Source organism: Aythya marila (assembly GCF_965140915.1).
Source record: "Aythya marila genome assembly, chromosome: 2".
Lineage (NCBI taxonomy): Eukaryota > Metazoa > Chordata > Aves > Anseriformes > Anatidae > Aythya > Aythya marila.
This window is the reverse complement of record NC_139043.1, coordinates 49,040,740-49,054,638: the sequence shown is the minus strand read 5'-3', so window position 1 is coordinate 49,054,638 and position 13,899 is coordinate 49,040,740.

Sequence of the window (13,899 nt, the reverse complement as noted above, 5' to 3'; positions counted from 1 at the left end):
TTTAAAATTGGTCTATCTAAGATTATAAGAACTCAAGTGTAATTCTTATTGTATAAATGACAGCAAGGTAATTAGTAACACTAGAGACTGTCACCCATGACCTTTAGGGTCACAAGGCAATGTACTTCTCCTTGTTTATTATCTTAACATAAAGGATCATTATGATAATCCATGTTTATTTTATTAAAAACAAAATCAAAAAAAAAAAAAAACCTTTTATTTGACTTTTTTCTTTTGTTAATACATCATTTAAAAAAAATATATCTGTGATACATAACTAACTATGATCACAACTCAGTTCTCTCAGAGTTGTTTCAACTCCCTGTTTAAATAATCCACAGCCTTACATAGTAGAGCACCTAAGCCCCTATATTTGCATGTTAATTTCTATACAAATTGTAATTTTGATTCTGCTTAGAAAGGTATCAATTTAGTGCTAAGAAAATTAATTATTTGAAAAGTTATCACTTATAAGTTTAATTTCTCCCTCATTTGTCTTTGAAATAGGCATGGTTTTGCTGTTATACTGTACTAAACTGCATTGGCTGTTTCATAAGGGCTAAGTATTTCACTAAGCTCTTGCAATATTGAAAGAATCTATATTCTGAGAATTTGAAAACATGTCAGCCCACCTAAATTACATATTGATCAGGTTTAATTGCATGCCACCCATCAGTATTAGGTTTGAAAATTCATAAAAGAGAAATAATGTACTCTTTGTGGATGATTACTTCTGGGGCATTTAAATGAATTCCATCACTTAACCCTGAGCCGAGACAGATTATTGAGCCTTGCAATCTAGCCAGTCAAAGTCCAATGCAGTAGAACAACTGTTTTCTAACTATCAGAGAAAAACAAAACAAAACAAAACAAACAAACAAAAAAACCCCAACAAACAATATAAATTTATATAGATTTTCTTTTAAGGAAAATAGCAAAGTAAAATACTAAATGTAAACATGCATTTTTCAATTGTTTCATTAATGTGTTTTCTTGTTTTGCTAAATAATGGTTTGCATTTTAAATTCTCTCTCTCTCTCTCTTTTTTTTTTTTTTTTTTTTTTTCATGTGCCACATATAAATTCACACTGTGGTTATGATTCTAAAATTAGAGAAGCACTCTTAAAATTGTTTTCCATGCATTTTCATTTTAACTGCACATTTGCTTATATATCTGCCCACCACTTATCGTCACTTAAAAAGTGAGAGGCTGGGTTTTTATTCATTTTCATTGTGTTTTATGGCAAGTGGTACAGTTTTTGAGTCTCTGTTTTTAAGAAGGTCACACCGGTTGAGAAAGTTTATTATTAGTTTTCAGGATGTTCTTTACATTTAGAAATTATTGTTGGTGTTGGGTGTGTCTTAAGAAATTGTGCTTATGTTTTGTTTTGTGTTGTTTTTCTACAGAATATCAATACAGAGTAAAAAGGACCAGTTAAAATTATTGGTTTTGCTTGGGTAATAGTTTAAAAGCTACATTTTATTTAGACACTTTGAGGTAATAAATATCTGTAAGTATAATTAACTGTCTTTTATCTAGGTCTGCTCCTTAGTGAAGTGATGTCTTTTTAGGGCCTTTTGTAATGTCTCCTTTTAATATTAATGCTCCACTTGGCCTTGAAAATGATACTAAGAGTTAAGATGGTAAAGGTATTTTCCAAATCTGGTGGGCTTTTTCCCCCCATGTACTCATCAAATGGATGTCTCAAAGTATCTCAGATTTTCACTTTTTTTTTTTTTCTTCAGATTTTATTCATTTAATGTAGGCTAAGATTTCACTTTTAACAAGCTAACTAACCTGTTTTAGCAAACAGAGAGATCTACGTTTGTGTAAACGATCTTTTGATTTACAATGCACCTTGTTATATTATAAACTTTATAAACTATGGTCCTGATCCAAGATGGTATAAAAAAGCATAGCCTCAATAAGGGTACAGTAAGGCTCTCCTTGAGAATTTGGCTGTCAGCAGTTAAAGTCATATTGCTATGTATATATTATAAATGTGATGTTTCATGTTACTATGACCAACTCATTCATGCAGTCCCTGGGGGGGGGGGGAGGGGAAATACACACACACACACACACACACACATATTTACTTTGTTGTTGTTCTTCTTCTTCTGTTATGTCTATAAATCTATAGGAAAATCAGTTTTCAATTAAATTGGTAATGCAGGTGAACTAATAGTACTTAATCACCTTAAATGGGTGATTGCAGATCAGAAAATAACTTCTCTTGTATTCACAGTACAGTAGATCCCTGAATCACAGAATCACAGAATTTGACTCCTTAACTGCATCAAGCAGAATGAGACAGTCGTCAATCCTTACAAATGCCTGGGCTTATACATGTTTCTATAGTAATCAGAAAATATACAAGTTTTTATTGTTGCTATTATTTTTCTGGAGGAAAGAACAACTGCCATTTAGATAAAGTAGTGATAAGGAGATAAACTTTCTTACATTTCATACTCATCCTTTTATGTTTTTTTCTTACCTGAGTAAAACTATCGACTACTATTAGTCAAAAAAGACTGGGCCCAGTATTTCAGTATTAAAATTTTTTATCACTAATGGCATACTGCTGCTGTTGTGTCAAACCATTATGTGAAAGACTAATTGGTGGAGGAATTGGTTTCTTAAAGCCTATTTTTTTTTCTCTGAAGGAAACTGTAATTCATTAGGGAAATTTTAGTAAAATGAGCCTAAAACCAAGTTTAGCAAACTTTTGGTATTGCACAGTTACCCAAAGATACTGGAAACAAAGTAAGCTTAAAAACAAACAAATAAACAAACAAATAAAAGCCAACAAAAAGTGATTTAAACTTTTCTTTTTATCTTTCTTTTATGATTAAAAACTAGGAATTCTTATATATTTTTTATTATGTGTTCTTACGTGTTTATTTCTTATGTGTTTTTAGGTTAGAGGTTGGACTAGATGATCTTGAGGTCTCTTCTAACCTAGACAATTCTGTGATTCTGTGTTTTCATATTGTGACAAATCTTATCACTGTTGGAATGGAATTTGAAGTTTACTATTATGTTGGATCCAAGCGATTCCCTTTTCCATTTATATTCAACCTTCTTTAAACCTAGCCAAATAATGTTATAAATAGTTGAAATATATTATGTATTTTTACATGACCCCCAGTTCTTTATATCTGCTCATGAGCAGCCTCATGAGCAGTCTCTTAGTAAAACTTTATTCCTGAAAATACGCACAGCAAATTAAAAGCAGACTCCTGAAATTTACTTAACCAATTGTTTACTGCATTTTGCAATTAAAATGGTATGTCTATAAGTAGATGTAGTCATGACATACTGTGATAGAAACAGTATCTACAGCTTGACATGTAAGTAAATTTGAATGCTCAACAAAATTATTGAAGCAGCAAAGATATTTTTGCATAAGATATTTTCCACAGAATCATAGAATAGTTTGGATTGGAAGGGACCTTAAAGATCATGTAGTTCCAAACCCTCTGCCATGGGGGGTTGGTATACACCTTCTACTAGACCAGGCTGCCCAAAGCCACATCCTATCTGGCCTTGAACAATTCCAGGGAAGGGGCATCCACAACTGGGCAACCTGTCACAGTGCGTCACCACCCCTTTGAGTAAAGATTTTTTCAAATATTATTCTCTATAAGCCCATAGAATTGCAATTCAGGAACAGAAATCAAAGCAAAATTCTCCAGAGAGAAAATTGCCCTTATTGTCAAATCATTCATCTAACTTAAATCACAACATAGGGTAGCTTTGTACTGTACAGTTAGTTACTGTGGAATGAAATTAATAGTTGGAATAGTTTTCCATAGCTGGAAAAGGATTTGCTACATGTTGGACTTTTACCTTATATACTTATTCTTGACAATGTTTTAAGCTCTTTAAATTAATTCTTACTGTATGTTGAGAGTCTGTGCATGGAATTTCTGGTCATAATTGTCAAAGGATTGGCTTTTAACATTTATTTCTATTGCTAGCTGTAATCAAACACTATAACAAAGTAAATGCAATTATGAAGAGTTTATTAATATTTTATGTAGCTTTTGATGCATTAAAAATATCTGTATTTTTTTTTTTTCTGTCTTTGTCCATTTCTATTCTTTAGGAATGTCCCTGAAGTTCCCATTCACATCGGGGTTACAGCACCAATACACTTTTCTTCTGCCTGTGGACAAATCAATAGCAAATCACTTATTACTTACTGAGTACATAGGAAACAAATCTGTAGAAGTCTAGATCAAAGAATGTGCGTATGGCCTCCCAAATTGAAGCTTACCACCTATAAATCATCACTACCTCTAGTCTGTGAAGAATACTGCAATGACTGATGTGTCAGGTTCAATGTAAAGATTTCACTGCACCATCTCTTCTCCTGTTTTCCCTTTGCCACTGCTGGCTCTCTCTCCCTCTCAACACATTTAATTTGGAAGTCTTAAAAATCAGACAAGTGTGGAGTATTCACACAGTTTTTGCCCCCTTAGCCTCAAACTGTTCTCTGAGACTGATCTCACAGCATCTGTTAGCTGTCAGGTCTAGCTCTTAGGGATTTGTCAATGTCAATCCATTATCACTTGGCAGGGGCTATCATAGAGTGATACAAAATTCCCTTTTCTCACCCCTCTCATACTATCTGAAACCCATTGCTCAAAAATCAGATGGTTAAAAAGAATTCTGAACTGAAAGAACATGACAAGCAAGAAAATTCAAAATGGCAGGTGGACACCAACTGTATTTTATTGTGCATATAGTTCGAACCTCAGGAATAGGAACATTCTGGATGAAATCCCATTCTTACTCAAGTCAGTGGGAATTTTTATGTTGACTTCATTGGAGATGAAGATTTCATCCTTTGTTTAAGGCTTGTATACTGCTGCAGGGAAAAAACAAAACAAAACAAAACAAAAAAAACATGAAATAAAACATGGAGTTTTAAAATTGTGGTTACTTGACTGGGGTAAGAATAGGGAAGAAACTGTTGCTTTGGGCTATCTGTAGTTTTTAAAACTTGCATTTAAGTTAAAATTAAACAAACATTTATTTTGTAAATGTTAACAAGTATTTTTCTTTGTTAGAACTAACTATTTTTGCTTTAAAAAATGCAAAAATGAAATGCTTTAATCTTCACTGTGACCTGTTTTTTTTTTTTTTTTCCCTGAGTTTTATGAAGACCATAAATTTAATAAATTTATAGCAATCACAAGACCAGTTTTCATTTTCTAAAATGATTTTATCATGTCACATGGCTGTGTAGGAATTTGGTTGACCCTCTTAAGGGCAGGGAGTCCCCGCCCTTTCCCTTCCTCACAGGATTTCCTTGTTGAGGGGCTTCCACAGCCTCAGCTTTTCCTGCTTACATTGGCAGAAACTCAGATGTGAATCTCGTAAGGACTTTACATCAAACTGAAATGATTTGCTGACATGTTAGTGCTTATATTGCTCTTTGGTTTGTCACCTCAGCAGTAAGCACTGCCAATCACAAACACGCTGATGGTGTGTGATGCGTTCCTGAAGTTTCCTGTTAACTTTTAGATGAGTTATGGCTGGCTACACAAAGGTATTGAGGAAGGAGAGAAACACAGCAGCCCTTCTTTTCTGATTAAGATAAAACAAAACAAATATAGAAATGAGTAATGCAGAGATTGCTTTGCAGGAGTTATTAAAAAGCAAGAGCAGAGGAACTGGAGTTCTTAACTTGTCTTTGTAGTGATACTTTAAAGTGGTAATGTCAGCCAAATGAGAAACATTTCTAATATTTTAATCCACTGGGGTAATTTCCTAATTTCTATAATTTATTATTTTGCTAAGAGTTCCCAGCTGGGATTAATAGAGTAGCTACGGTGATAAGTGGTATCACAAGTTCATATAAACGTCCCTTTCATGAAGTCAGACCTGCTTTAAGGAAGCAACATATTAGGAGTAAAATTGTTCTCCCCTCTCCTTCACACTCCCCCCCCCCCTTTTCCCTCCCCTATTCATTTACAGTGAAACTGCCATTTGTGTTCATTGCTCTCTGTTGATTGTGGATGAAAAGAAGCAAATTTGCAAGAGATTCTATACAGGAGGGAGGAGTTCGAGCCAGTATTCCAGCTTAATGTTAAACATAAGGTTTCTGTTATGACATATTTTTTCAAATGAAAGCAATTATCTTATGTTTACAGCAAGGAAAAGCAAGAGATTACCATCAGAATCTACAATGATTATTAATTTCTTGCATTAATGCAAACTTCATCTAAATTCATCTTTGCTATATGTTTTGCAATACATATGCACAAGAGATACTTTTGTAACAGTAAAGGGAAAATTAAAGATTTATTTTAATTATTTACTTATAGGTAAAGCGTTAAGTTTCTCAAGTAGAACTGGTTTGAAGAAAAACATCCTGTATGGATATTTTGAATTGTATGAGTACGTCTAGGTAGTTGGAAATTGTTTATATATAGATACTGGTAACTTCATAATACTCATACAACTTTTTTTTTTTTTTTTTTTTTTTTTTTTTCCCCTAGATTATGTAAAGATGGATTGGGCATCTGCAATTTCTTGTGCCTACATTTTAAAACCAGGTCTTGATCTTTTTTTCAGGTCTTGATCTTTTTTTTTTGTTGTTGTTGTTGCTTTGTGCATTGTTAATTTTATTGCATTTGTAACACACTCCAATTTAATTATATATTGAACTAAATTGTCTTCAAAGGAAGCCTTTTTCTAATTGAAGTATTGAAGTGGAGAGGAAACTTTTTGATGATTCTAGGAAAATGGAACTTTGTAGTTCCTAAGTTTTGAGTGTAATGATTTTTTCCTATATTGTGTCATAGATTTGGTTTGATGTTATGTGCTAGTGTTTTCTGAATTAATGTGTTCAATACTACAAGAAATTTAAAAGAAGCTGAATACTAAATTAAATACTTTTATCTCAATTTTAAATTGAAGATTCTAAAGAAAGTCCTTACCAATTAAAAAAGAAACAATATTTATCCATCTCAAAGTTCATACTGCATTTTGATTTATCTCTTTGTTAGAAAAAATAATACATGCTGCTAAGCTGTAAGCTATCCTTTTAATAGTAAACTGTTGTTTAGCATACGTTAATACTTTTCAATATCACAATTCAAATCATAGCCAAAGAGAATTTTGTAAAGTAAAAAGAAAACATGTTCTTACCGATGAAAGATACTTCATTCCTTATCTCTTTTTTTTTTTCTTTTGGTTGGGGTCTTCTACACAGAATTACCAAATGTTCCATCTACTCTTTACATGTCTGAAAGGGAATCCAAATATGTTTCTCCTATTTTCACTGTTTTTTTTTTTTTTTTTTTTTTTTTTTTTCCTAAGCATGACTCAAATTTTTGCTGCATGTTTTGGGTGCCTACAGAGTACTAATAAAGTCATGTTTTGAAAAACTGTGGATTTGGGTTGCTAATTACTGGCAGTCAGGAACCAACAACACTGTCCAGCTGCATGGCCACTTCATTATTTTTATTCAAGTAGGAAATATCTCTATAGGCTCAAGGGTTCTGGACCCTTTATCTGGATTTATAGGATGTACATATAAAGTATGTATCTGAAACTTGCCAGAACCTGAAACTTCTCAGAATTTCATCTCTACAGATCCCCCCAAACACTTTTTTTTTTTTTTTTTCCTCCTCACAAAGATTTGCTCTTTCTATTTTCTGGCCTATTTGAAATTATTCATCCTGATATTTTTGTTCCACCTCCTGGGCCATGCAGCAAACATAGACACCAAATGAAAAAATCAAACCTGCAAAAACTAAAAGCCCCCAAAATTGCAAAGGATCACCCCTCTGTTGAACTGTTCTTAATGGAAATTACGTATTTAAGTGTTTTATATTTCAAGGGAAGCTTCAGATTGAAAGGCATGTTGAAAGAATGCTGAGCATTTCTCATCATTTCAGCCACATAACATGGCTTCCCTTTGACTGTGTGCTCTGCAAACCATAAATACATGTGCAATGCTTATGAGATTATCCTTTAGAAATCAAACATTCTTCATATTGTATGACTCTTCCTTCACAATGTATATGCGCTCTCACTGTGTGCATGTTCTCATGTAACCCAGTGGAGAATATCATTTTATGTCATATTCATTTTTAAAGTTGTGGACATCCCGGCAAAGTTCTGAGGAATGGCAGTTGTTTTCTGTTGCTTCAGCAATGTATTCCAAGCCACTCATAGAGGAGTCCATTAACATTTCCAATGTTTTTCAATCACCGAGAGCAATAAACAACTCATATATTTTCCAAGTTTTAACTAATTCATGTTGCATAACTGGAGACTCCGTAGTGTAAGTGCTTCCAAATGGTTTGTTATAAAGAAAGCATTAGTTATATTACTATATAGCAATTGTTACATACTCAAAATCAAACTAATAACAAAAATAATGTATTTATGAATGTTTAATTGCGTTTTGAAAAGTACTGCTCTGTTAATGGCCTTTTGCATGAGTATTCTTGTTTTGTCCCCACTTGCCGAGGCGATCAGCTCTGGGGCAGGCACATTCTGCAGTGGAGTGGGGATCGGGACAGGCAGGGTTTTTTTTTTTGGCATCGAGGCCTCTCGAGGCAGCTGAGGGAGCTGCCAGGGCCTGGCAGCCCTCTCGAGGGAGGCTGACGAGGCGTAGGTGGAGCCAGCAGCGCCCCCCTACCCTGACGTTCAAAAGCAGCCCCTAGGGAGCTTGAGTGACCAGGAGCATGACGACCAGGACAGGCACACAGGGTGGGGCGTGTCAGAAGGACGGGGCACCTCAGTTTGTGCAGGCAGGGCGAGCAGGCAGGGCCCCCTGCCCTTAAGAACAAATCCTCTAACGGCTGTCTTCCACTAGCTAGGCTGCAATGGTCTACACCAGGCAGAGAGCTCTCCCTAGGAAGTCTGTATCCACCCAGACTGACTGCCTGCTCAAAACTGCGACAGTTCAGGTGTCCAGATGCAGGGAGTGCCTGAGCCGGTTGCTGCCCCCAGAGGGTGGTGGAGACACAACACAGCCCAGAGAAAACAGTCTAGGAGGTTTCTGGAGAGTGTGGAAGATAGCTCCCTGATGCAGCTGGTTAGTGAGCCTACCAGGGGAGGTGCACTGCTAGACCTTCTGTTCACAGAGAAGGACTGGTGGGAGTTGTGGTGGTTGGAAACTATCTTGGGCAGAGTGACCATGAAATGGTAGAGTTCTCCATTCTTGGCGAAGTCAGGAGGGGGATCAGTAAAACCGCTGTCTTGGACTTCCAGAGGGCTGACTTTGGGCTGTTCAGGACACTGGTTGGCAGAGTGCCTTGGGAGGTGGTTCTGAAGGTCAGAGGAGTCCAAGAATGCTGGGCATGCTTCAAGAAGGAAATCTTAATGGTGCAGGAGCGGTCTGTCCCCACGTGCCCAAAGACGAGCTGGCATGGTAGAAGACTGGCCTGGCTGAACAGAGTCGTGGCTTGAGTTTAGGAGAAAAAAGAGGGTTTATAATCTTTGGAAAAGAGGGCGGGCCACTCAGGAGGACTGTAAGGATGTTGCAAGGCAGTGCAGGGACAAAATTAGAAAGGCCAAAGCTCATCTGGAGCTCAATCTGGCTACTGCCGTCAAAGACAACAAAAAATGTTTTTATAAATACATTAATGTAAAAAGGAGGACTAAGGAGAATCTCCATCCTTTACTGGATGCGGGGGGAAACTTAGTGATAAGAGATGAGGAGAAGGCTGAGATGCTTAATGCCTTATTTGCCTCAGTCTTTAGTGGCAAGACCAGTTGTTCTCTGGATACCCAGTACCCTGAGCTGGTGGAAGGGGATGGGGAGTAGAATGTGGCCCTCATAATCCACAAGGAAATGGTTGGCAACCTGCTATGGCACTTGGATGTACGCTAGTTGATGGGGCCTGATGGGATCCACCTGAGAGTAGTGAGAGAACTGGTGGAGAAGCTGGCCAAGGTGCTTATCATCATTTATCAGCAGTCCTGGCTATCAGGGGAGGTCCCAGTCAACTGGTGGCTAGCAAATGTGATGCCCATCTACAAGAAGGGCCGGAGGGTAGACCTGAGGAACTATAGGCCTGTCAATTTGACCTCAGTGCCAGGGAAGCTCAGGGAGCAGATTATCTTGAGTGTCATCATGCCGCACTTGCAGGGCGACCAGTCGGCATGGGTTTATGAAAGGCAGGTCCTGCTTGATGAACCTGATCTTTTATGATAAAGTGACACGCTGGGTGGATGAGGCAAAGACTGTGGATGTAGTCTACCTTGACTTCGGTAAGGCCTTTGACACCGTTCCCCACAACATTCTCCTTGAGAAACTGGCGGCTCTTGGCTTGGACTGGCGTACGCTTCGTTGGGTTAGAAACTGGATGGATAGCCGGGCCCAAAGAGTCGTGGTGAATGGTGTCAAATCCAGCTGGAGGCCGGTCACTAGTGGTGTCCCCCAGGGCTGGGGGCCAGTCCTCTTTAATATCTTTATCGATGATCTGGATGAGGGGATTGAGCGCACCCTCAGTAAATTTTCAGATGACACCAAGTTAGGTGTGTGTGTCGATCTGCTTGAGGGTAGGAAGGCTCTGCAGGAGGATCTGGAAAGGCTGGACCAATGGGCTGAGGCCAACTGTATGAAGTTCAACAAGGCCAAGTGCCGGGTCCTGCACTTGCGGCACAACAACCCCAAGCAGAGCTACAGGCTAGGAGATGAGGAAGGCTGCCTGGCAGAGAAGGACCTGGGAGTATTGATTGGTAGTCAGCTGAATATGAGCCAGCAGTGTGCTCAGGTGGCCAAGAAGGCCAATGGCATCCTGGCTTGTATAAGAAGCAGTGTGGCCAACAGGTCTAGGGAAGTGATTGTCCCCCTGTACTCAGCTCTGGTGAGGCTGTACCTTGAGTACTGTGTTCAGTTTTGGCTCCTCACTACAAGAAGAACATTGAGGTGCTTGAGCGAGTCCAGAGAAAGGTGATGAAGCTGATGAGGGGTCTGGAGAACAAGTCTTATGAGGAATGGCTGAGGAAGTTGAGATTGTTCAGCCTGGAGAAAAGGAGGCTCAGGGGCGACCTCATTTCTCTTTATAAGTACATTAAAGGAGGCTGTAGTGAGGTATAGATTGGTCTATTCTTCCATGTGCATGGTGACAGGATGAGGGGAAATGGGCTAAAGTTGCACCAGGGGAGTTTTAGGTTGGATGTTAGGAAAAACTTCTTTACTGAAAGGGTTTTCAGGCATCAGAATGGGCTGCCCAGGGAAGTGGTTGTGTCACCATCCCTGGAGGTCTTCAAAAGATGTTTAGATATAGAGCTCAGTGATATAGTTTAGTGGAGTACTGGTTAGTGTTAGGTCAGAGGTTGGACTTGATGATCTTGAGGTCTCTTCCAACCTAGACAATTCTGTGATTCTGTAGTGCTAACGTATATAATGAAAAGGGCAGACCAAAAGCCTTTTCTGTATATGTAGAACAGTATTTTATTGCTATTTTAAACAAATTCAGTATAAATGTATAGATTTATTATAAATAGCTTGAAATGCTGAACTTTTTTTCTTTTTATCTTTTTTCATCTTTCTATCTCCATCTCTGTTGAATTAGAGAAAAAAGAAAGGGAGGGATGGGATATGCTTTGGAGAGAAACAAAACTAGTCTTCTAATAATGCAAAATATTCTTAATGATAGAACATAAACCTAGTATGTATGTATGGTCTGAAAAGTGATTTTTTTCTCCTGTAACATTGGTAAAGCAGAAGAAAGAAGAATCCATTGAAGAAGGAGGAAGTGGAGAAGTACTTGTATTTGAAATTAGAAGATTTTTGTAAATGGCCAGGTAGAAGATGGAAACTATAGAGGAATATCACAAATCCTCACTGTTTTTTTCTTTAATAGACTTTAATGCTATAAAAATCCACAGATTTGTTAATAAGTGCTTCTTTCTTAAGAAGGCTAGATGAAAGTGGTATATGTAGATTACCAAAAAGATACATCCACCAAAAGATACATCTTGTGGCAAGAAGGCCTCAAAACTAACTAAAAATATAGGATCACCCTTGGGACAGGCAAAATTACTGTGGTGAAATGGAAAACTACCAAATTATTGAATTCTTTGCAATAGGGAGAAGGGAAGAACAGTTGGCCTGGAAGCCAGTTTTGTTTGTTTGTTTGTTTTTACTATTCATCCTTACCAGTCTGAACTAGATCCTGACTGTAAAATGATAGTCAAAAAATGCTGATTGTATCAGAGGTTGAGGTGTCTGGCCAATTCTACCAAATCTATTACCAGGAATAAAATTTACAGATGGCTGCAGAAAGTATCAGAAAACTTCTCAGTAGACTGGTCAGTAACTGAATATAACATTTTTGTTACAAGTTATTTTGAATACTGGGTAAAATTAATACAGGTTAAAACTGCATTAACATTTGAACTCTTGGACTTAAGAGTCTTAATGAAATGAAGCAAAAGTAATATAGGCTACACTGGAAACAAATGAGCAGTCAGTGTCAATCTCTACCCAACAGTTCGATTACTTCCATGTCATAGCAGATTATTATACAAATGCACATTAAGGTTGTAATTGGATTTAGGCTTTCAAAATAAAACTGCACAATAGCTTCCAAGACTATTTCCGCTTTTAAAATACTTTAAGTAATAGTAAGAAAAGTAGTATTGCCATAAATTAGAAGAAATATATTTTTTGCCATTTTATTGTGTACATTATTTCTAGGCAAGCAAGAGCATCTTGCTTGCTTAGAAATACAATCAACATTGTTATCTTATAACATGAATTATTTCTATTACAGTAAAAAAGTTTTGTACAATCAATTGAAGTCAGGGTCTATGTTTACACATTCCTCTAACTCTACTCATTACACTATAGAGACAGTGCAGTTGGTAAGATGGTAAAAGCCTTGTTCAGTTTTTCTGAAACAAAGTTTTTCTGTTCAAAGTTTTTCAAGTTTTTCTAGTGGTGTTTCTGTCTCTAGAATTCAACTTACATTTAGGAGTCTTGTCTATGAAAAAAAAAAAAAAAACACACACACAAAAAAAACACAACACCACAAACAAACAAGCAAAAAACCCTTTTGCATCTGAGTGTAAACTTGCAATGTTGATACTAATCTGGCAGTAGTCATGGAGCTGGGCTGAATCCATATATTGGAGATGAGCAATAAATGTCTTTGTACTGTGCTTCAGCTTTATTCAAGGTATCTTGGTCTACCCTTCTTGTTTCCACTTTAACATCAGTAAGGAAACTGAAAAAAGGTTTTATTTATTTATTTATTTATTTCCCTTTCTCTCTGTGTTAGCATATTTACAGAAGCATTGTGTTAGTTTAAATTATGTTTGGATAACTTTTGGCTATATAATTTAAATTTCATCCAAGTCAAGTAAAATATACAACCCCCTCACCACTCAACCACTCAGAAATCAACCTTTCTGGCTTTTTATAACAATAGTCTTGGGGAATTATTTATTTATTTATTTATTTATTTTTAATGAACAATGCATATGTTAAAAGCAGCAGCTATGAACAACACAACTCAGTGATTTTGTCCCTTTTAAGTAACATCTATTCCTATGTTCTTTAAAGAACATATGCATATGCTGTTGAAGCCAATCATTCATTTTACTCAGTGCTTGTCCTGAAAATAGATGGACTTAAACTTTTGCTGAAATCTTTTCCTGCATTGAGTTTCAGAAGATTCTTTCAATTCAGATTTTAGTACAAGAAGTGACTTTAAAAGAAAGGGCAACATATTCAGCATTTTTAGGTGACATCTGAGCAATACTTCATAATAATAAAGTAAAAGAAAAAGCAAAAGATATCTCCCACTCCAACCAAAAACCTGAGGAGTTAAACTGCCAATAGAGCATGATTTTAGCCACAGATAGAATTGTATTATCAGCTCTCAGCAGGGACTTAGGCAGCAGACGGGATTGTA